This window comes from Phalacrocorax carbo, chromosome 24, assembly GCF_963921805.1.
Source record: "Phalacrocorax carbo chromosome 24, bPhaCar2.1, whole genome shotgun sequence".
In the NCBI taxonomy this organism is placed as follows: domain Eukaryota; kingdom Metazoa; phylum Chordata; class Aves; order Suliformes; family Phalacrocoracidae; genus Phalacrocorax; species Phalacrocorax carbo.
Genome location: NC_087536.1, coordinates 6,728,592 through 6,749,859, shown reverse-complemented (window position 1 = coordinate 6,749,859; position 21,268 = coordinate 6,728,592). Strand labels below are relative to the sequence as shown.

Below are 21,268 nucleotides of genomic sequence, written 5' to 3'. Positions count from 1 at the left end.
CAGTAGGCTTTTTGTATTTTATTTTAAATGCAAACCAAATTATAGACTAGCATATTTCTGGGTTTTTAGTGAATACTGTTGTAATGACTAATTGCTACAGGAATTCACCTCTTAGTCTAATAAACCCAGCCCAAGTGAATGCAGAAAGGAATCTATTGTTTTAAGTGTGTAATAACAGGGAAAAGGGTTTTTATGACTCTTCATGACCTTTAAAAGGAAGCTCGGAAAGTGGCTGGACAAAGCAAACAGAAGGACTCCTAGGAGGAAGTTGTCTGCAGTGGATGCCTTTCCTATGACATGGATTTTTTTAAAACTCAGGTAGAGGTTCTCATGTCCGCTACATGGGAAACATCCCAATGGAGGCAGATGGAGGGCTCCGTTTCAAAATAAAAAATAAAAATAAAAAGAGTGTTTACTGGTTGCTGCAGGCTGATAATAGTAGCTTTGGTTTGACTACAAATTAAATATACAACGAAGAACATCCAAATCAATATGGTTTGACTTTGTTTTAGAGAAGAAATGATGGATTCAGTTTCCTTTCCTTAACCCCTCCTGAAGCCTTATCGTACTGTCAGTAGGAAACGGAGCTCAGGCGAACCCCACTCATTTGGTATTGACCCACACGTGGGGTTAGTCTGGGGGGAGTAACAAATACGGGTGGGTCAGAACTGGCATTTAAAGCAGGACTCAAGGCTCACAAACGGCCAGACATTTAGAACTTGGTAGCACGCCCCAACGCCAGTAGTTCACCCCGCACCTGAACAGCCCGTTCAGGCAGCCAGAGTGCAGCTGGGCACTAGAGGCTACAAGTCCTGACCTGGCTCAGCAAAGAACAGCTAAAAACATTCCTTTTGGAGTCCTGCGGTCACAGCACGGCGCTGCCCTTCTGACAAGGTCCCTGCACCTGGGAGAGAGGAGACCAGCCTCCCTGAGCCTGCAGGCTGCCGACCAATACCTCCCAATGGCCAGGAGGCACCAGGCATGTACCGCCTAACTCGGGGAGCCGGCTGCTGGCTGGGAGCTGCGCACAGCTCACCCCAATTCAGTGGAAATAAATAAGAGAGGACACGAACGCTGCCAGCGAGTGCTGACATCGTTGACGTTGCAGCCGTTCACATCGAGTGCTGGCGACAGACAAGCGTACCGCGATCTGCGAATGCGCCGAGTGAGCGCAGGGAATCCCTCTGCTCCACAGCCGCTCCCCTGCCGTTGATACTGCCAGGTACCCACAGGGTCTTTGAAGGTGCCTGCAGGCAAGGCTCTGTCGTCCCCAGAGCCAATCTGACGCCAGTGAAGATCCTCACTGCGCTGCAATCCACCGCCTCAGCCCCGCTGCTGCGAGTCCAGGAATCAACCTGCTCCTCCCCAAAAGCCCATCAGCAACCGCTGACATGAACCGCTGCCGCCGAGGCACCAGATCTCCCACAACGGGGCACCGAAGTCCTTAGGCACATGAGTTAACTTACTGGGTAAAATTAACACCGGGCTTAGGCACCACCCAAATCTCACCTGAGCCCTCCAGAACCACTAAGCAGCTCTCTAAACCTTGCGTTTGCTTTTGCTATGGGGATGAGCATTACCCCCCGTGCTGCCTGACAGCCAGCTGCGTACTTGTTGCCACAACTAAACACAAGTAAATCAAACAAAGCGAAAAATGGTCATCGTGTTGCGAAGCGGTATTAACCACCCAGTGGCAAAACCACTAAATGCTTTTGTGGAGAGCCACCGAAAGAACACGTCAATGTGGTTTTTCATTTCCTTCACCTTAAATGCTATGAAGAATCAAGTGAAGAGCAGTATTTGGACTATCCAGCCTTCAAACGCAATACCAAAAGCAAAGGCCAGCGTTCATATCTACACATTGTCATCACAAAGAAATGAAGTGTTGCAGTTCCCAGGACCTGGGAGATGCTCTGAGCATTATTAGTTTTTGGCTGGGAAAGCTGCTTAAGCGCACAAAAGGTCTGTACTTAAGCATTCAGCCTGCAACAAGGGATATACCGGAACAGTTGTGAATCAGCTGTTCTAAGGCAGCAACCCTTCTTCCCCTCCTCTTCTCCATAGAGAAAACACATCGCAAAACTACATAAATTATTAGCCGAGCCAAGAAAAAGCATCTTCCCAAGATTACGCAAGGATTACAGCAAACACTAGAAAATGAAACTGCTGAAGAAATACAATTGCATCGAGACCGAGAAGATGGGTATTGAGGAGATACAGGTGGTCAGACAGACTCGTGCCAATAACCCTTGAGCCACTTGCCACCAGAAGCCCCACTTATCGCTCTGGAAACGACTTAAACCGAGGGTTTTCCTGGCTTTGCGTAGCCTGAGGGTCCTCTGCCCTAGATGCATGGCACTCCAGGAGAGGCTGGATGCTGAAGTTAGGGCAGCTGCTTCTCAGGTACGTGTTGCCCACAGTGGGAGAGGTTTTCCTTCCAGAGAATGACGCAAGGAAGCCACGGCAGCCTGTGGAGGACCCTCCCTCCCTACTTTGGCTGCAGGGAGAGCCTGGGCAGCACTAGGCACACGTAAGCGTCTCTGCAGCCTCTCATCTGTGGTCAGGCACCTGGGCCACAGATACCTCCAATGCACCCAGGTGAAAATTAACTGAGGACTGTCACAGAGAAGAAACTGGCAGAACAAAGCTTGAAAAGATCCCTAAAGGCTTCAAGCAAACACAGCCCCATATTACTGCTTCTGTAGTATCTCATTATTTAAGTCAAAACACATGATTTTAAGAAAGCTGACTCAGAGCTTTCAATGCTTGGGGTTGCCAACGCTGTATGTGCACAAATGCCTTTCAGAGGTTCTGATCACCTGCAATTCACACCAAATTGCGGGTAGCTAGCGCTTAAAACAGCAAGCCTGTAATTTTATATGCAGTTGCTGTTTTATTTCCTGCTTTCTGTTCTGACCTTGACATTTTTGTGGTCCCATATAGATACAGCAAATAGAAAAAAACCACCATTTTGCTCCCATGCAAAGTTGTTTCATCTCAGAAGAGGTGGTGAATTTTTATGCCTGGTGGCAAACACACAACCCATAATCCCAAGTAAAAAGCGTTACCTGTGGCAAACAGGCTTCTGCAACAGCACAGGGACATGTTCCCTCGGAGAAACTGGCAGGAATTTTCTTAAGGTCAAGCTCTGACTCCAGGAGGGACAATACCAGATTTTACAGGCTGGCAACCAGTCACCTCGTTGCTATTCAGAGCAGTATGAGCTTGTTCATTTGTCTTTAACTGTAGTTAAAAAAGAAAAATAATAAAGAAAAGAAAAAAAAGACACATCAACACAACTACAAAGATCAGCTCTCCAGAAAGAAAGCTACAATATATAGGTTACAGTTTCCTGCTAAAACAAACCCCCTCACAGTATGATTTCATAGGCCATGCTAATTATTTTTAGGGCAAGCATAATAAAACCCAGGTGATTTGCCTTTAGCAATTTCTTCTTATCTTCACACAGCTCCGGATCATTTACCCACATGGCAAGCAATTACAATGAGCCCTGCAGTTCCTAACAGACATCTTTTGTCGAAACCCGGCAAGAGTACACAAAGGTTAATATGCTTTTGCACTACAAAAATCTGGGCATTGTCTTGTGTATTGTAAGACGTGCTTGTGACATGCTGAATTCAGCTGATTTACAAGATCAGCAAAACAGAAGGTTTTCCCACTGGGAGCCTTTTTCTAACTATTTCCTCATCAGGATGTTGGCGTGCAGGAGTCTCTGATTTGCCATGCGTCTGCTAGGAGCAGGGAGCAGTGTTTCCAGCCAGGCACACATCCCTCCCCTCGCCCTCTCCCTCGCACACCAGCACACTCCGTCGTGCTCTGCGCCGCCCGCCAGGCTGCCATTCGCTTCGCTTCAGCTGGAGAGGCAGATCCCTAACGCAGCAGTGGTGATAACACAGAGAAGCAAAATCCCCCCACGCCATTGCCCTCCAGTTCCCGCTTCTCACACATAACAAGGGGCATTCATTCCGGCCCGTTTGGGATAAGCTGGGACTGTCTCTGAGCCCCCCTCTGCCTTCAGGAGACGCGGGTAAGTGCGTGGGACGTCCTCCCCTGATTGCTCTGAGCCTGAGAGAGGAACGTCTCAAACCCCTGCCACGCTGCTGGATGCAAAGAGGAGGTTACAACAAGAGTCCCAGCCCACTCTCTTCTGGGGAGCTAGGATATCTCGGATTTAGGCCCTCAAGCATAAACCTGCTCTTATGTTGTGTACCACGGGTCCCCGGCTAGGCAAAGCATGTTTTGGTGAATGAAGCTGAGCCCCTGTGTTCATATTTACATATGAACAGATCCTCACCACCAGCTCTAGCAATGGGCGCAGATGTACGTAGGGGAAAGTAAAGCTTCGTTTAAAATGTGGAAGATCCGCAGAATTCCAGAGCCTTCCCATGGTCCCTATCCGTAAATGCAGTATCATTAAAGTAGAGAGGTTTCCTGATCTCAGGTCCAGCCTCCGCCAAAGTTCCCCGTCCAGTCGGCTTCCTTCTGCCTTTGTTCATCACCAGATGAGCTGCATTTGCTGCCACCAAGCTCACTCAGCGCTAAGCACTGCTCTGGGCAGAAGTGTTGCCTTTTGTTCACCACACTTGATGCGGCCTGGGCCAGTAAAGCAAAGCTCCCAAGGGATCTGCTTTCCGGCGTGTCCTTCTCACACGCCCACTGGCGTCCCGCCGAGAGAGCAGCGGAGAAGTCCCCTCGACCTGGAGGGATGTCAGGGCCGGTCTTCTCACCTTTGGAGGCTACAGCCAGTGTCCCTCGATGGCAGGAGGTATCCAGCAAGAAGGGTGCAGGTCAGGCCATGGAGAAGCTGCTGAGATCTGGCCAACTGTTCTCCTTCTGCTCCAAAGCATCTCGTGCACGTTCCAAAGCTTGTCTTAGGTCCCAGTCACTGACAGTGAAATATAAGTGGGACATTCTGTGAGGGGGAAACATGGGAAAAGGAGGAGAGAAGTTCATTTATTGTGTAGTGCAAGGCACTTGTCGCTGCTTTTATTAAACTGTGTGTCTCTCTGCAGATTATTAAATGTAACGTACATTTAAGCTAACTCCGGGGTGCCTAAAGAGCAGAGACAGAAGATCTTTCCTCAGCACTTATTTATATCAAAATATATATTTGTATCGATGAAGTATTGGCTGTCAGGCTGCCAACAGAAAATCACTCTTGATGCAATAAAACTCGCAGCCTGTTCAGCTCCGCTAACAGTAACCCTACCCCAGCATTTAATTACAATTTCCAGGCTGAGAAAACCAACCCAGCTTGATAGGAAGGGAAAATATCCACCAGCACCATAGGATCCTACACCACAGGGATGGTACTCGGTCCCAACATGTCCCTGAACGAGCCATTTACAGGAGGAGAAGCCTGTTGTATGGTGTAAAAAAATAATTAAAAAAACCTTCAGAAGGGTTGGCAGCATAAAAATTTCTGGCTCTGTCGTCTCTCCGTTTCTGCGAGTAGCAAAAGATCCATAATTCTCACACTTAATGTAATTCCAAGGCATCTAAAGTGATTTACAGTCAGTTTACTCAATACTTTCAGCTTTATTTAATGTAACAGTTATGGCACATAAAAAGTTTATTGAAAATCCTTTGGGAGTATGATTGAGTAAGAAACAGTCATTGCTAATACCATTACAAGAGCTGAAGAGAAGGATCCCAGCATGTTCTCTCAGTGACCTTTATGGCTCCGTGATCCAGGGTCACCCCAGGAAATCCTCCCCTGCTCTCGGAGGGAACGGTGCCACACTGCCTTCTCCCCTCGTGGGGAGCAAACAGCTCGGGAGGCACTCTGCCACGAAGAGCCCTGGGTCTGCTCTGCCTCGCCAGCAGGACGGGAAGGAGAGGGAAGTTCTGGGAAGCCAAGGGGGAAAGAATTTCCCTCCTGCCAAACTCCCTCATTTATGCAGTTATTTATTTTCATATTTCCCACTTGCAAGCGGAGCTGAAGCTCTCCTCTGAAGAGCAGAGGAGTTGTTCTGGGTGGGGCTGGGATGAAAATAGGGTTGCAGTAGAGTGAAATCGCACGGATCCTTCCCAGCTTAGCTCCCTGCAGTGCCATTAACTCTTTCAGCATCACCAGTCTGTTAAACTTCTCCCCAAATGTGAAATTGCAGAAGCTGTTAATTTGCCTTAGCAATTAACAAACATTACTTTTAGTATCATCATAGCAATAACTATAATTTAATAATTGCCAACACTGCTAGTGATAACACCCGCCGTGGTGAGCATACCTCAACATCAATTTTTGTTGGCTATTCTTGCAGCGCTGGCAGCCCACCAGGGCTGCCTGAAACAACAGAAGATTCGCATTTATCTTAAAAGGGTAGAAGATGAGCATAATCATTGTTACTGCCACGCTGGCAGCACCTAGAAGCTCCAGTCAGAGACCAAACCCAGCCTGTCCACTGGCATAACGCGCTACAATCCCTCCCGAGGACGCGAGCGAGAGCTCAGTTTCTCCGGCCCTGTGCCATGGCTGAACGCAGGCTTCAGAGGAGGACCTTAGGGTGGTTAGCGCCTAGCTCCACGTGCAGCCTCTGATGCTCAGGGAGGTTGGGGCAGAAATCGCAACCTCGCCTTCAGCTGGGGTATTTCCAAGATCTCGTCTCTCAAACCTGCTTTCACGCACAGTCACAGCTTGTTTGCAAGCAGCCTCTGTTTTCCAGGAATCAGAGGTGAAAGGTGTGTCACGTGAAGGCGGGAAGAGCCAGCAAAACCAGTGCGAAATAAAAAACAAAACTGCACTGAAGAAACTGGAATAAATAGACAGTAAAAGAAAAACATGTTCCACATGTGCATGTTCCATAAACAGAAAAAAAAAGGTTACATTTTTCAGATAAGGCAACTGTGATGGATTGTTTAGCTCTATTTGTCAATCAAGTATTAAGACTTGCAGAATTAAAATCAGTGCAGTTCAGAGATGTATTCCAAGCTCTCCAAAACATCAGGTTTGGCATTTAGATAGCTATCAAGCTATCATCTCTAGACAGACAAACAGATAGATGGATGGATGATTTGGAGAAAAAGATGGAGACATTCTTTCAAGACTTTTTTTTTCCAAGAGATGATTTGCTTGTGCCAAGAATTCAGCCTGGGGAAAAGTCCAAATGTAGCATTTCCTCTAGCTTAAACTGAGGCTTGGCCCAAACCAAACTTTGGCTCCAAAGACCTGCTCTCAGCAGGGACGCGGAGAACAGGATTTGGTGTCTCTAGCCCACCCCTGCGTTAGCAGAACAGAGACGTGCATCGTTAGAGGAATGGACACCTGCCTTTGCCCCCCGAAACACCACTTACAGGTGCCCAAATGTTAATGCTGAACAGATGGGTGGGAGAAAAGCAGCATTTCATGCTGGAACTGGCAGAGCAGACTCCAACAAGTCCACTATTGTTAGACAGAAATTCCTAGAAACAGATGCGGCAAATTCAGTGCTTCAGAGCCAGTTCTGGAGTTTGGGGTCTGCTGGGAGAAGACTGTGTAGCTTATGGATTAATGTACTATTATTACATTACTCTTTAAGCTTCAAAGGTCTGCCAGGAAACCTAAGCCTACTATCTATTGAATGACATTTTAAGAACAAATAATACATTAATATATTTAATTTGAGAATAAACACATACATTATAGGAAGGGATTTTGTCTATGCTGATAAGTCAGTGCCTGACCTTTCCGTTGCAATCCCCGGGTGCTGAGCCATAGAGGGCCTCTTCCAGGAACCTTTGCTATCCGCTGCAAGGCGAGAGCCTTAACGCTGGTCCTGCTGGCTCGAAACTGCAGCTGACACACTGTTTGGAAATGGGAGCTTAGCTGTAATTATCCCTTCGACACTAATCTACAGCTACACTAAATCTTGTTGCCTCAAATTAGTTAATCAATTAAGTGTCAAACCACAAAATGTTAGTGATTGTGGCCTGGATTTATTGCCTTGGCACAGGCTTCCATCTGCTGCCTCTCTCCTTTACTCAGGTTCTGCTGTTGGAAACTTTGGGGCAGGGTTAATGAGGCCAGGCTTCCCTGCCCCAGAAAGAAACGGGCTGGAAATGCAAAGTCCTGCACCTAGGGAGGAACGAGCCCATGCACGAGGCGTGCCGGGGGCCACCCAGCTGGAAAGTACCTTGGCAGGAAAGGACCTGGGGGTCCTGGTGGACACCAAGCTGAGGCAGCAACGAGACAGCCGCGTGCCCTTGCCACAAAGGCAGCTAGCGGTATCCTGGGCTGCGTTAGGCACAGCACTGGCAGCAGGCTGAGGAAGGTGATCCTTCCCTCTGCTCAGCACTGGAGAGGCCACAGCTGGAGCAGCGTCCTGTTCTGGGCTCCCCATCACAAGAGAGGCATGGACATAGCGGAGAGAGTCCAACAAAGGACCACCAAGGTGACTGAGGGACTGGAGCATCTCCCAGATGAGGAAAGCTGAGCGAGCTGGCACTGTGCAGCCTGGAGAAGGCTCAGGGGGGGATCTTATTAAAGTGTATGAACACCTGAAGGGAGGGTGCAAAGGAGACAGAGCCAGGCTCTTTGCAGTGGTGCCCGGTGCCAGGACAGGAGGCAACGGGCACCAGCTGAAACACAGGAGGCACCGTCTGAACGTCGGGAAATGCTTCTTGTACTGTGAGCGTGGCTGGGCACTAGCAAGCTTGCCCACAGAGGCTTGGTGATATTCAAAAGCCGCCTGGACAGGGTCCGTGCCAGCGGCTCTAGGTGGCCCTGCTGGAGCAGGGGGGTTGGACAAGGCGAGCTCCGGGGTCCCGTCCAACCTCAGCCATTCTGTGGTGCCTGAGCCCGAACCGCAAGTCCTTATGTGCTCGGTAAGGGTTGTTATGACTACAGCAAGTCAGAAAGTCCTGTTATTTGCACAGGATAGCTGGGAAAATTAGAGAAGGTGATCAGTTTTGCTGGAAGTCTTTTCAGCTTCAGAGAGGGTGGTTTTTTTTAAGAATTTCAATGAAAAGATAAAACTGATAACTGAAACATTTAGCTTTTTCAAAAGTCGTGAAAATATTCAGCTTTAGAAAACATTTCTGGTCAAAAAATAAAATAGTCTGTTTTCTTGGAAACAGTTTCAAAAAGAAATGTCAGCCTTTTAAGTGTATATTTGAAAAAGGAAACCTTTTTAAAAAGAGATTTTTAGTTTTGTTTGTTGTTGAAAAACAACAACAAAAAAGACTGGAAATGGAAATTTTGGGTCTCAGTGAAAAGCTATTTTTCATTCAAATGATGTTTAGAAGAAAGATATTCACCCAGCTCTAGTCCCCAGGGCTACTGTCTGCAAGGGCTGTGTGGCCAGGGGTCATCTTCTCCCCATTTGCAACTCCTGGGGCCAAAGCAAAAAGAGAAAGAGATGAGCGCTCGGTTGTCGGGGTTCCCGAGTGAGATGACTGATGCTGGGCTCGTTATTGCCACACTGGGAGCAAATGAAAGCATCCTGCTCGTCGACACTGGTGTTGTCCTACTTCTGATGATCAGTTAAAAATGTAAATACAAAGGCTAGACTTTGGGAAAGCTAGCACAGGATGATGGGGGGAAAAATTGCAAAAGCGAGGTTTATTGATCCCCAGTCGAGATTGATGGCACAATAAGAGCAGGAGGCGAAGAGTGATTTTGCTTTTGAAAACGTTGATGAATAAGCACTCAGGGGCAACAAATAGCTGGACTCACCGAATGATGGACGGCAGCAGGCGAACAAGATGCATTTTTATAAATGGGTGAAAGGAGAGGAGGACTTATTAAAAAAAATGAATGACCACATGTGGCAGGGATATGCCACTGGGGAGAAGCCAGCCATTGATTTATGTGCACTACTGGCATTTGAAAATTCAATAATAACATTGACAAATGAGAGGCAAAGCTGGCCAGAGGACAGCAGAGAACTTGGAGTGGAGAAAGAAAATGCCAAGGTCAGGATGAAGGAACAGAAAAACATGCTTATGTTGGAAAGGTTTTGAGTTAACTCATCTATATAAAGACATTAAGAAAAATCACTCCGGGATCAGAGCTCACCATCCTGACTCTGTGGCATGAACTGGGGAGAAGTAAATGGAGGAGTTGTGGCATCCAGTGGACGTCTCTGTGGGGATATCTACTTCTGACATGGGGAGCAGGGATCATTTAATCATCCCCTCCTGCTTTTGATAAACAGTCGCCTAGCGCTCCCTGGCACCTTTAAAATTAAATACCCCGTGATTTCTAAGAACTGTTGGCAAAACACCCCCGTGCACGAGTGCTGCAGCGCTAAGCCCAGGCAACTCATTGCACAGGCTCGCAGGTTTGCCCGCTGCATCACTAGCCGGGAACACAGCGGAGGCCCAGGGGAGACTGGCTAAGCCCGAGCCCCATCTCACAGACAGCGAGCTGAGGCCAAGCCAGCAACCCGGCCCCGGCAGAACGCGGGGTGGAAAACCAACAGGATGCAACGAGTGTGAGAAAAAAAGAGTGGCAGAGGAGCGGGGTGGGAAGGCAACCCGGGCGCGCGGAGCACAAAGGCAGGGACTAGCCAGCTCTGGTCGGCTCCCAGCAGGCTTGCAGAAAGGGCATCTTCAGCAGAGACCGTCACTTCAAAACATCCTGTAAGGGCCAGTTAGAGAAGGGCGTACAGTGAGACGGGGGGAAGGAGAAACTTCTTCACCGAAAGGGTTGTCAGGCACTGGCACAGGCTGCCCAGGGAGGTGGTGGAGTCTCCATCCCTGGAGGTATTTAAAAGAAGGGTAGATGTGGTGCTTGAGGATATGGTTTAGTGGCGGGCTTGGCAGTGACAGGTTGGCAGTTGGACTCGATGATCTTAAGGGTCTTTTCCAACCTTAACGATTCTATGATTTGATGAACACAGCGCAGCCCAGGTGGGGAGCAGGGCTGCCGGAGGTGCTTCTCTAGCTGCAGTTAGGTTATGGCTGGGCAGTAAATGAGGGGAAGGTGCTCCTGGCGAAGCTGTCACATCATGTGCCAGCACCCGTGGGTTCTCACATCCCAAAGGGGCAGAGAAGAGGAGCTGCCACTTTTCCTGGGCTGGGCGAGTCTTACCAGGACTCAGAAGTGGAGTGTTTGTCTTTTCTTTCACCTGTTCAGGGAAGGGTGGTAGAAAAGCCCTGTTGCAACAACCTCTCCTGAACCAGGGGCCTGGATCTTACAGGCACGTGGAAAAAAGCAGTAACCAAACTCATCAAAACCGTCTCTGGCTACCGCTTCAATAATACCATGTCCTCACCAGCTTGCAGGATGCAGCGTGGCACATAATGTTACCTTAACATTTGATCTACTTAATAAGCCCCCCATTTTTTCTCCTCCTTATCTTCTGACTCCGTTACAAATGGCAGTAAAAGAGTATGACCAGCAGGAGAGACTGTGAAAAGAACAGCAGCGAGAATGTGGCAGAAATGTACTTTGCTCTTTCTCACCGTCCCTGGCCTCCCTCCGGGCTTGTATTCATCTATGAAGATGTCTTTTCTAAATGCTGGAAGGTCAGAGGTGTGGCTGGAACATAATTCTGTGCATGGGTGTGCTTGGCTCGGTTGAAGCAGCACTTACTCAGTGGCGGAGAGAGATTTCTGCAAGGACTATACAAAGCCCTGGCATGGTTCACCAAGGGCAGTGGAAAGGACTGCGGGAGTGTGGGTCACGGCCTGATTGTGGGGAAACCATGGGGTTTGGTGCTTGGTGGTTCTGAACACTTCGAAGGAGGGTACAGATCCCGTCTTGCAGCTCAGTACAAGACCTTCACATTGAATGAAGCAAAGTATTCATCCTAGTCGAGACCGGCTTGAGCCTGGGAGCAGTTCAAACTCTCAGAATAGGATTTCGACACTGTACGTTTGGGTTTTTTTCCCTGCCTTTTTTGCAAAGCAGTTAATTTCCATCTTCAGCAAAGCAGCTGAAACTCCTGTTCATGGTGCTTTACTCAGTTTTCCAGCCTGGTAAATCTCACTGCCAGAGGTTTAGTTTTAAATATCATCTAATACCACGTCATTGAATAGCTGATGTGCAACACTGGCCTGTGTATTTTAGGATGTGTCCCTAAACAAGTCCCAGGCCAACTAATCCTTCGATATAAGGCAAAGCCACCCCTCGGATCCGCTCTTCCCCAGCCAGAGCTATCTTTTGCTAGGTGATTTTGGGGAGATCCCTAAATGTGAGGCCAAAATGCTCAGCTATATGGGAGGTGGATACAGACCAACCCCATTCTTTTGTGCTACCCTGACAGAAGTGTCAACAGCAGGATTATACATAATCTCATTAAAATTTACATTGCTGAGAATGGAGTTTGTATTTCCGTTATATGTCCTCTATATTTAGATTCCACGTTGCTGTTGCCACTCAGCTCCTCTATATCCAGAATTAATCTCCTTAACAATAACGAGGTACACACAGGCACACACACACTCTCTCTTACTTTTTGCTCAGTGTGTAAAAGCTCTGAAAACAAACAATATCACTTTGTGTTTCCTTAATCTGAGGCTCTCAAAGCAGCTCATGTAGGTAAAATAAGTATCTTCTACAGGAAGATAAAGTGAAGTGCATGGAATTTGTTGGATTCACTGAGGTTTTCTAGCGAGTCTGTGGATGAAAATAGATTGAAACTCTGTTGCAGCAATGGTGGGAGCCCCTTCCAGTTACTGGCAGCGTGTCTCCCCGCATATGTAGCTTTACCCCTCTGAAAATCTCTCAGTAAGAGTTTTATACAAATAATTAAGGTTGGCAAGGAGTGCCTGACTCTTTCTGGTTGCTGAAAAAATCCTCTGCTCAAGTTTGACATAGCCGAAATAATTAACGAGGGAAAAAAGTTGAAAAGCCGATAAAATCTCTGAAAGCCCACCCGTCCGCCTGTCCTGGGTAATGTTACGCTGAGCTGTCTGTGTCAGCAACAGGGTTTTGCAATCAAATTTGAAACAGTGCAGCTGAGGACAGCATTAATTTAGAGTTTGGAGCCAATACTGCAGGAAACCTGCAGGCCCAGTCCGCAGCTGGTGTAAGCTGGTGTAATGCTGCTGCTGTGAGGCTTGTGAACAGCAACTGAGGATCTGGCCATAGCATCTTACCCCCTCTCCCCCCTCCAAGGGTTGGAGCAGCTCCTCAGAATCACTCTAGAGCCCATTAAAACAAAAGTAAGATACCTCCAATCAGTATTACTCATTTTTATGGCCACGTTGTTCACAAATGACTGAATTTAGCTGTCAAATGTATAGAAAAGAAAAATAAAATCAAAGCATCAGCCATCTGCGCCCCAGAAAATGTTTATATTTTCATAGGTTGTTTATGGCGAGAAGGTCTCAGCTCCTTTGTTCCACATCATATTAGTTACTGCACGGGAAACGGGTGTTTTTCACTTCGCCATTTATAAGGCTTTTGCATTCTCTCTCTTGTGCACGCTCGCTCTCCCTATATGTATTTTTAGTCCATATGTCTTGGATTGACACATGGAATTGCGTTTGTTTTACTGGTTCTGTCTCTCTAATAGTTTTTCGTTGCAGAGGGGATCCAACGTTCGTTATTTACTCTGCTTTCTTCCAGCGCCATTATTGCGAGCGCTTGGCTCAATCAATCCAATTGCCTGATAGCTATGCGGTTCCCTGACCTATTTGAGTGGGAAGGAAACAGGAGCAGGCAGAGCTTTGAAATCCTGCCTGGGCCCATCTCAGAGATGTTTGTAGAGGCCCAGACCTTTGAAAGCTCATGCACTTATTTGTGCCATGGCTCAGGCCCTCAGCTGGAACAGCCTGGCATGGCTCCATGGAGCGATACACGGAGCAGCTGCAGCATCCCGCAGCAGAGGACTCTCGCAGGCTAAGATTTATCCTGGACCAGGGCTGGGATTTCCAGGAGTGCTTTGTAACTGGAGGGAGAATCCACTCTCTTACTCTTCTACCTTGAGGCATCTTAGCAGCCACTCACTTTTCCAGCAAAGTTTAGTGACTGGGCTCAGAAACTCGGGCCCTTTCAGGGACTCTCTTAAGATGAGTGCCCCAAGTCCAGTAGCCACTTAAGAAAGTCTTGACCAAAAGGCAACAAGAATGAGGCGCAGTTGTTGCAAGTAAGAGTTCCATTCCATCAGATCATGTAAACACATATTTAACTCTAAGTGGATAAATAATCCCTCTGAAAGCCACCCACAACGAACACTTTTCTAGATCTGGTGCTGTGTTTTGGGTGAGCATCCTATTTTCCCTTCTTTCAAACTCCCCGAAGGAAAGTGCGAGCAGAAGTTAAAACCCCAGCGACTGCCTCCACTTTCATCCCTGTCCTTATCTCATATTCTCTAACCTTACCTGGGAAAGCGCTGTAAACAGCAGGAGTGTAAATCTGCTGAGGTTACTTGGGCAAAGTAATATATGGTGCACCAGGGAGGCCTCCTCTGAAACGCAGAGCACCGTTGTGGGCCCCATGTTATTAGATGCTGCAGAAGGAAAGGAGAAATAAAGGGCATCTGAGGACCAAACAGCTGCACGATGGAGCCAGCACTGGTCTCTGCATCTCTCCGGAATGACACCACCTCTGAGACACTGCATGCAAGTTTCCGAGGGGACACATTTACACATCCTTGCTACGCAGCACAAGGGTGTCTCCGGTGCCCCGGGCTCAGCCGGTAGGCGGCCCTGTGGCGTGCAGTAGCCTCTAACAGGGATTTACATCAGCCCACGTTTTCCCTCCTGCCCCATCCGGCAGCCCCCTATTTCAGAGCTGTGGAGCACACCCGGGAGCAGGGGCGGCAGCAAGAGGGACCGCGGGCCCTGCAGAACTGCAGTTTGGTGCCGCCAGAAGATACTTGGTCTCACGTTTCAGGCCTTCAGAAGCCAACACCGTCCTGCCTGGAAGACATTTTGATAGCCCTCACAAAATCTGTCCACAAAACACCCCCAAAATCCCGAAGGCCTGTGCACTGGGACATGTCTATAACCGAGGTGTCGGGAGAGCGTCGCCTGCCCTGCGGCAGGACACAGGAAAGGGAGCGGAGGCTTAGGGGAAGGTATTGACCCGCTGCCAGTCAGGAGGGCAAAACCAGGAACAGGGGATGTCCCCGACACGAGGACGGCGACACCAGCGACACCAAGAAGATACGAAGGGCTATCCCTGCTCTTACACCCAGCCAGGGGCAGCAGCGTGTGGTCATCAGCCTGCAGTAATGCTGAACGAGAAATCCCTAGGAAAGCCAGTGAGGAAATGAATTCCAGGCAAGCGGCTCGGGCAGAGGGAGGGAAAGGGTGGAATGAGCGTCTCTCTTTTCAAGGCAGCTGGGCTTATTTTAATGGGCAAGGTCAGCAAAGAAATGACCAGGAAGAGAAATCGCTGCCATTACAAATCAGTCGCGATCTTGTATCAATTATTCCCTGCGCAGTTCCTTTGCCTTGGGCTGAAGCAAACACGGCCTAATCAGTTTTACATCTACGTTTAATTTTATTGGAAAGAGGAGCCAGCAATGCATCATGGGGCTGCTGCGTGACATGAAAGGTGACCCCTGCCAACTTAATGACACAATACATAACCCTTAATGAAGTCACTATCTTGTCCTTTTTTTGCTGTCTCAGCCTGATGATTTATGATGGCATCATTTTGCTTTGCCCTCTTTTCATTTCAGCTTGACAAAGTGGATGAAACAATTATCTTCGTTATTGGCCAGAGCAGTAGAAATGTGGTTGTTGAGGATTTCTGCAGGTGGAGGGCCTCAGCTATGGATCAAGTGAATGGAAAAATATGCTTAGGAATTTTGGGGTTCCCCCCTTCTTTTTTCTCTCTCTGCCTGTGGCCTCCTGAAGATGGACAGAGGATCCCAACAAGCCTTGCAAGCCCTGTATCACTGTGGCAAAAAGTAATTTCAACAGAACGAGATAGCTGGAGCAGCAGAGACAAGAAAGCTGGGAGGTGTCAATACATTTCCTTTCCAGCTTTTTTTCCCTCTCCTCTCCATACACACCCGTACGTTTTCATCATACCGGTACCAAACGCGTACTGTACCATCATACTGGTATGACGTGTCCCTGCTCTGGGTGTGCCTGCTCAAGCAGGGGGTCGGATGAGATGCCCTCCAGAGGTGCCTTCCGACCCCCGCCATTCTGTGACCCTGTATACCCACGGATACGCCTGACAACGGCTATTAGGCACGTGTGCAGCTACATAAAGGTATCCAGTGCCAGTGATGAGCTTGTGCGTGTGTGTGTGCCGCCACATATCCAGATGTATGTGTGTGTTTATGCCTGATTTTATGTATAATTAAAATCAGCATAAGCTTGTACGCAATCCTCCAGAGCTGAGCCTACCTCTCCGTGGTCACTACACTTTTTGGCCGCAAGCGCATTGTAAACCCGCTGTTACTAATTGTGGCTTGATGCTTTGATCAAAATCACAGCCCAGCTATTTTACCAATTTTTAGAGAAAATGGGTACCTTTTTTGCCTTGGTACCTACAGAGGTTGTATGATGGGAGCCTTCCTCCACTGACAGAGATGCAGATGGAAGCTGACGGCACAGTATTTCAGCCCTGCTAGGCAGAGATGACAAAGTGCCCTCGCTAGCCATATGCTTGATGGCACTTGGAACTGCCACAGCAATATTTTTTGGCTGGTGCTGCTCAGGGTCTGATGTGGCTGTTGCTGTTTACTTAGTTTCTCCTCCACACCAAGATGATTCAGGATGACTGTGAGCAGACCTTCGTAGCAGTACTTAGGCACATGAACAAATTGCTGCAATTCCTCACTGATTTTAAGAGATAGAAAAGACAGGCTCAGCTATTCCTATCACACCCTTTGCCTGCACAGGACTGTTCCTTGCAGTGCCTCTCCCACGTCCCGAGCACCACCATTCCCCTAGCCCACAAGCTGATGGAAGCCCTCCTTCCACATTTCACCAGCAAGGTTGAGCCTAAAGAGTTTTCTGCTCCGTCTTACACCACTCAGCCACCCCAGCTCCCCGGTCGTGAGCTGCTGGAGAACCCACTGTCAGCAGAGCTGGAATTAAAACATCGTTCCAACGCTTGAACACAGCACTTGGCCAACTCAATCACGCTGCCCTGCTCCTCGCTAGGGATTTGCATCTTTGGAAGACTACCTTTTTTTGGCCACATTTTTGATGTTTTTGGAAATAGTAGTCAGAAGCCTTCCAGGATTTTACAACCGCTCCTTCAGCCTTCTAGTGTTCTTACATGCACTCTTGTAGGTCAAGACCTCTGTACAGTGAACCAGTTAGAGTACTTCTAATTAAGTTATTCTGCCTCATTCCTGACTAATATAAAACATGCTTATCAACCCAGATCCTGCATTAGGGCTCCATCCTCCCCTTCTCAAGGAAGGCTTTCTCTCCACGCCGTGACCTGAGCAGGGTTCCTCAGGGAGGGTGGGGAAGGAATGAGAAGATAAATGTAGTTTGGCAGGACATTAAGGGAAACCACAATATTGCCTTGTAATGCAGCTCCTATCTGATCAGCGGAGTCAAATGTGGTGCCGGAGTTATGTCTCATAGGAAGTGGAACCAGCCGCCCCCGTCAAACTGATCACCGAGATCTTCCCTGAGATACTCCTCCTGTCTGTCAGAGATACCAGCTGCTGAGGAATTCCCAGCATGTGCTGCAAGTGACCCCAGCCGAGCTACAGCAGTCCCTTCTCCCATCCCCATCCCTCTCCCTCCCTCCAGCCTCCTCCTGGGGGCTGCAGCCACACTGCGGAGAAGGGCACGTCCTCGTTGGCACTGGTGTGCGCACTGGGCTCCCGTGGCATGTCAGGGCCTGAGAAAACATGGCCTGGCTTATCTCGGTGAGTAGAGGGTGTGGGAAGGGGACATGGCTATTGCCTTCTCTTACAGTCAAAAAAAAGCTGCAGCTCTTGAATTGCTCCTTTAATTTCCTAACACCTTCCTTCTAACCTTGCAGGAGGCATTTCCTGCTCCTCTTGTCAGTTTGGACAGCATCCTAGGAATTCATTCACATGGAAGGTGGTAAATGTGATGCGTTGGCAGAAAACATAGGCAGCAGTAGCCTCTGGTACTTTCAGAATAATCTGCAAAAAATTAACTAATTAATTCTCAGAACCATCCTGCAAATTAGGTATGGATGCCACTGAAAAGGTGAAGGCCAAGGTCACCGAGACCCAGGGCCTCCGCTGATCTCAAGACCAGACCCCCCCACAGCAACAGGGTGCTGGAGGTGGTGGTCAAGCCCTGCTGTACCTCCTTTCGGTGGCAGGAACTACAGAGCTACAAATCCCATTTAGATTCAGACACATGGGAGAGAGAAGAAAAGGCTCTCTGGAGCGACTCCTCTACCATCAGGATAATTACAGCCAAGATTAGAACTGGTTGGAAAATAGGAGCATTTTACAAATGAAGGAACAACTAACTGTAGGGTAGTTTAATCATAATTAATGGGAAGACACCGCTCAATGAGTAGCTGCACGCGGGCCCGGTTGTGGTTCGAGCAGCTGAGTGTGATGTATAGAGGCTGTTTTCTAATCCCCTCTCTTTATATGCCCATTCTTTCTCACATCCTTGCTTTAAGAGGTTTTACAGGTTTTACATCATGGTCCTCGCTATGGTATCCAGGGGTATTTAACTGCCACAGTTTGATACACAGGCTCTGGATTTGGGAACAAATAGCAGCGAACCTGTCTCGGGGAAGGGTGTGCTTTTTCTGAGGGACCGAGCGCTCTAAGGGTTAACGCATCCTTCCGCTGTGCTTGCCTTCAGTCCCACTGCCAAAAACCCTGCTTGTTCGTCTGCCGCGCTTCCTCCGCGTGTCAGCAAAGGAAATCCGTAATCTCCCAGCTACAGATTTGGGGAACTTTGACATCCTCTAATGAGGTAAACACATTACTGTCATGTACAAACAAACAGCAACAAATTAGCAGCTGACACGTGAGGAAGCCATGGCACAGCAACATGCAGCACTCTTTACAGGCAATTAAGGCTGCCTGTGCTGACTGCTCACGTGCCAGCCGGGTCTCGTCCCGCGCTCCCTGCCCGGCCCCGGGGCCTTGCTGGCCATTCTTCATCTGCCTTTTCTTCATGGGGTTTCTTCCTCCTCTGCCCTCTGAGCGCCTTGTCGGCAACTGGGTGTCACACAGGGTATGGGCAGGTGCAACGCAAGGAGCTACTGGTAGAACTGGGAAAAACGACCTCAATATTGCAGCTGCTGACTGCAAGGCGCTGGCAGGGTACGCTGCATGTTTTGTCATGACTTCCCCGAGCTTCATACGGGCTGCTGTCAGAGACAGGATGCTGAGCTAGCATGTCGAGCCGAGCCGAGGGACCCTTGGCTCGACCCTGTGGGATTGCTTTTATTCTCCAAATGGGAACGCGCCTGACCCTGGGAGGAAGGATTGCAGCAGCCTGCCAGAGAAGGCTCTTCGCATTAGATCTCTTTGAGAAATCAGTTTCTTGCACTATCACCTGTAAAGATCCCGGAGCCCACACTTCTAGTCCCTGGCTTGAGGCCTTTATCCCAGGAAAAGGGCTCACTAGATTAAACACGACAGGCAGGGGAGACTGAGCTGGTAAAGAGACGCAGATATTTGACTTTTCTTTTAGAAGAGCTATCTCTATTAAGCAAGAGCAGGGCAATAGGCCCGTGGTCAAAGGGCTTTATTATTATAATTGCTTCACAAGGGTGAAAGCCTGTGGATAAGAATCCAAATCAGTCATCGCTCAGAATAATAATAATGAAAAAAGATAAATAAATAAAGGTAGGATCCAGCCAAAAAAGGAGCTCACATTATCAGCCAATAAACCAATAATCCATTAGTGACCAAGGTTGCTGAATAATATAGTACTTTCACAGTACCCATAATTTATACTGCAGACTAGAGAATAGACACGATTATTAGAGTGAGGGCTACTGGATGACACATGATGCATGACCGCGCGGCATTGATCTTCACACAACAGGAAGGTGTCTAGACTGGGAGATGTATGGCCGTGCGATTCAGAGCAGGGCATATTTCATGCGGGGCCTAATGGAGTAGTGGAGGCCGTGATGGATGACTTGCCTAGTTTCAGTAGCAGCGCAGTTATAGCAGTGCTAATGCGTGACCTCTCCCGCTCCCTGCGTCCTTCATTCAGTCAGGGTGACCTCATTTAAAGGGATGGAAAATGAGAGGCGCAGAGTACGAGGGGGAGGGAAGAAGGGGGAGAGAGGGGAGGAGAAGAAGAGAGAATAAGAAAAATAAAAGATAAGGAGAGGGCGTGATGTAAATGAACAATCTCTCATGAGCTTCTGCCCTGCTTCAGGCTCACTCCAGCACTGCAGAGGCACTGGTCATTACGGGACTGATTCTGCCCTGCACCAGTCAGGATTCTGCTCCGATTTAGACAGGGTTATTCCTGATTTACACAAACGCTGCTGAGAGCACAGTAAGGCCCCAGTGGTGCAAGGCTCAGCCTCGCTCAGGCTCCCAGAGCTCGTGGGACTGGGCCAGCATCCCGCTTCTCGTGACGTGGTGCGTTACTCCCGGCTCCAGCACGGGCCACGCAGCACCCGCACACCTCCTGCGATCTGGAAGTTGTGGCTGCAGCAGTTATGGCTGCAAGGTGCTCCTCTGCTGTCTCTGCCAGAAACCGTCCCAGGGCTAGGAAGGGCTGTGAACGACCTCCTGGCCATCAGCAGTGTTCAGCCTAGGGCAACAAAATACTCCCAAACTGGTACCATACTCAATCCTGTGGCAGGCCCGATTCCTTGTTGCATGGGAACAGGTGATAAATAAATTCAAAGAGTGGGTGTTCAGTCCCCTTATTAAGGCCTTCCTCCTTTGCACTGGAACCCCATCTCCTCTTCAGCAACCCTTCCTTGATCTGACTTTGGGCCACCAACCGCCTCTTCCAGGCAGAGAGAGGCGAAACTGAGCAAGCCATGTGGAACACCCGAAAAATCCCAAGTGTACAATAAATGTGAAAGACGCAAGCGGCATCAAAATTAGTAAGTGCCAATAGCCCTAAAAAAATTGGAACAAATTAAAACAGAACCCCACCATGAATTTTTAAGATGGATCAGATTTGGTTTTAGGCACAGTATTCAAACTTTGCCACAAAGCGTAGCAGAGAGGGCTGTCAAACACGTTACAGATACGGCACAGCCACCTGGCAAAGCTCACGAGGACTGACCGAAGCCAGAGCACCTGCTGACCTGCACAGAGAAGGGCTGGGTCTTGCTCAGTGCGCTCCAGGACGGAGGAGGAGGAGGAGGAGGAGGAGGGAAGGAAAATGTGACTCTCCGGGCAGAGCTGGAACATTTTGCTTTCTCTCAGGATGACTGGGAAGGACTGTTAAAGCGCTGGTCTGAGGCCCCTGTCTG

The 21,268-nt window shown here is 48.7% G+C and overlaps 1 long non-coding RNA gene across 1 annotated transcript in view; it reads right to left on the bottom strand.

Annotated features, from left to right (window-relative positions):
- The window catches only part of LOC135317080 (uncharacterized), a 58,880-nt gene extending 53,977 nt beyond the window's left edge, over window positions 1–4,903 (bottom strand). Inside the window, exons 1-2 of the long non-coding RNA XR_010376195.1 lie at window positions 4,316–4,903; window positions 3,069–3,243 (exon numbers count right to left, since the gene is read on the bottom strand). This is a non-coding gene — a long non-coding RNA (uncharacterized LOC135317080). The remainder of the gene's footprint in view (window positions 1–3,068; window positions 3,244–4,315) is intronic.
- Window positions 4,904–21,268: the final 16,365 nt, after the last annotated feature.